General features: G+C 41.7%; 1 pseudogene; it reads right to left on the minus strand.

Moving 5' to 3' along the window:
• Nucleotides 1–392: 392 nt before the first annotated feature.
• Nucleotides 393–813, minus strand: LOC102869197 (annotated as a pseudogene).
• Between the last annotated feature and the right edge of the window lie 2,130 nt (nucleotides 814–2,943).

The following is a 2,943-nucleotide window of genomic DNA, read 5'->3' on the forward strand; positions in this document are numbered from 1 at the left end:
ACTAGAATAAATCAGTCCACTCACAAGAAACACGCCTATATAATGATGTTTTGGTTGTTGAGAATATTCAGAATATTATTACAAACTGGTAAAATCCAGGGCAATATGAGAAACAAGAATTCAAAAGTGGCAGCTGCATTCACAGATAAATTTACATGGGAGACACATACACAACCACCAGTTCTATTATTTTACTGTATTTTTATTTTTATTTTCTTCAGTGTGTCGGTAAAAGGGCCAAGACCACTGATCCTGAAAATAAGTTATTTGGTACATTACAGTGCACAGTACAAAAGAAGAAAAGACACTGTCTGAAAGTGACTGAAATGCATTTTGAAACAGGTCCTTATCAATCTGAAATGAGAGCACTGGAGCACAGGCTCTGGCTTTCATTAGCTCGAGCTCTCCTCTGTTTTGGCTGAAGTAGTCTCAGTGGGAACTGTTTCCTCTAAGCCTTCTGGCTTCTTCTTGTCGTCGTTGTCATCATCATCATCCTGCGGATAGAGGTCTGGGTATTTCTGCATGCATTCCTGCATGGCCTGGAACTGGTCTACACAGTCTGACCCCTTGACATCCTCTGTGCTGTAATGGAAGCAAGATAAGGCTGATTTGAACTGCTCCCCACAGGTGTCACTGGCCATTCTTCCAAGGCACGGGCAATTGCAGGTAATGGGGATTTGGCAATATTAATTCATGCTCCTCGTATGGATCATCGGGGTCATCAGCCACGAGCTCCACACTGCTTGGAATTGCGTGGTCCTCTTTGGTCACAAATATGATTCAAGCTTTGCCTCTTTGAAGGCAGTAGGCCATGGCGGCACCCAGCACTTAGACTCTGCGGTGGAAACAGTTATGGTACCTCCACGCTGTGACCTCTCCTCAGGTAGGACAAAAGGCTCTTCCAGGACAGCCCGCTGTGCCTAGTGACACTATTTTTATACTTTCTCAAACTTCTTTAATGCCTGGCCCGATAGAAGACAGCTGATTCTCGTATCTGCCTACCAGTATCACAGGAGCTCTGGTAGCCTAGTGGTAAGAAGCTGTATAACAATCCCAAATGCACGCAGTTGGAGGCTGCTCCATGAAAGGATGAGCAATGTCCTCCCATGCAATTAACTGCCTCTGAAAACTCTCTGGAGTGTCAGCTATGAGTTGGTTCCAACTCTATGGTACACAACAACCACCAATATCATGCTCAATATGAATGGTTTAAATGCACTAGTTAAGAGAAAAAGAGTAGAAGAATGGACTAAAATAAAACAACAAAGACTATCAAATGTGTTGTCTACAAGAGATTGAGACACATTTAAGAAATGAAAAGAAAGATAAACTACAACTCAAGGGGTGGGGAAAATACACTAAGCAAATGGCATCCACAAGAAAACTGGAGTGGCAATACTAATGTCTGATAAAATAGACACCAGGACGAAAACCACCATAAGAGATAAGGAAGGACACCATATAATGATTAAAGACACAACAGATCAAGAGGACACAACCTTAGCTAACATCTGTGTGCCTGATTATAGACCTGCAAAATACATAACAGTTAAGGCGTGAAGAAAGAAACAGATAATAGCACAAGAGCAGTAGTAGGAAATTTCAACACACCATTCTCACCAAAGGACTGGTCAAATCAAAAGAAGCTCAACAAAGATGCAGAAGAATTAAGCTATACAATCAGTAAAGTTGAACTCATGCTTTGCACTTGACAAAACAAAAACTCATTGTACTTTCTTCTCAAGTGCACACAGTACATTCTCCAGAAATAACCACATATTAGAACACTGTGGTATTATTGTTCAAAATGGGTATATTGTTCAAAGTGGCTTTTTAGTCTTTGATTTTGTCATGTGGATGGGTGAGATGAGGCAAATAGGGGGTGTTAGCGTATGTATCCACAAGGGAATTAGCTAGTTTTGCCATTAAATTGAGTGAATCCAGCAGCAGAATTGGAGAACCTTACCACCAGCAAAGAAAAAGCAAGACAATTCAACACCTCCTTCGGGCTCAGAGATTCCTATGCCTGTCAAACCAGTGCCTATGGAAGTAGCAGCCATAGCATCTACAACAGCAACCCAGAGACCTGATGTGAAACAGAGTGGATCTTCGGCCTGCTACCCTACGGAGCCAGAACTAAAAGCCTTTTCCTGAGTTTGTTGGAGAACTGGAGGTGATATGGAGCCATAATTGGCAGCACCAAAAGCTTTGTCACACTGGCCTAAAGCTGGAGGTGGAGGCTCAAGGCTAAGATGCACACAAGCACAGTTCAGAAACTGTCTTGACTGAGAGATTGTATTCTGCTACTAACCTGAATGATGGCCTTTTGATTTCTGGAATATGGTTCTGTGTGGGCTCACACTGGACTTTGGACTCATTAAAGCAGTAAGCTTGGTGTCAGGATGAGTAGAAAGAGGTTCAGGAGTGTGGCGGACATGCCTGACCTCTGGGAATGGTTTTGTGTTGTGGGTGTTGTTGATGGAGACAGTTCCCCTTTATGAAGTTGGTAACGCTCACATGTGGTGGTCTCCAAACAGCATTTGCTCTTTTTACAGAAACAACGCAAGCTTTAGCAAATTAAAAAACATTGAAATAATGCAAAGTATCTTCTCAGACCAAAATGCCATAAAGCTAGAAATTAACAACAAGAAGATAAAGGAAAAAACACATTCGTGGAAGCTAAATAAGACTTTGCTTAAACACTATTCAAAATGCATGACCCTGGAGAACATTATGCTGAGTGAAATATCTTAGTCACAAAAGGACAAATACTGCATAGTTCCACTATTGTAAAACAGGATTGACATAGGGGTTTGGGGGAGACTGAGGAAGATGGGATAAATAATGTACACTGCATTGAAACAGATGAGGGAGAGAACTGTTTAAAAGGGATATGTGATTAGGTATTATTGTCATGAAAGGAGTCCAGAATGAAGGCTGCAT

Source organism: Elephantulus edwardii, unplaced genomic scaffold (genome assembly GCF_000299155.1).
Source record: "Elephantulus edwardii isolate Elephantulus edwardi_28Jun2011 unplaced genomic scaffold, EleEdw1.0 scaffold00092, whole genome shotgun sequence".
In the NCBI taxonomy this organism is placed as follows: domain Eukaryota; kingdom Metazoa; phylum Chordata; class Mammalia; order Macroscelidea; family Macroscelididae; genus Elephantulus; species Elephantulus edwardii.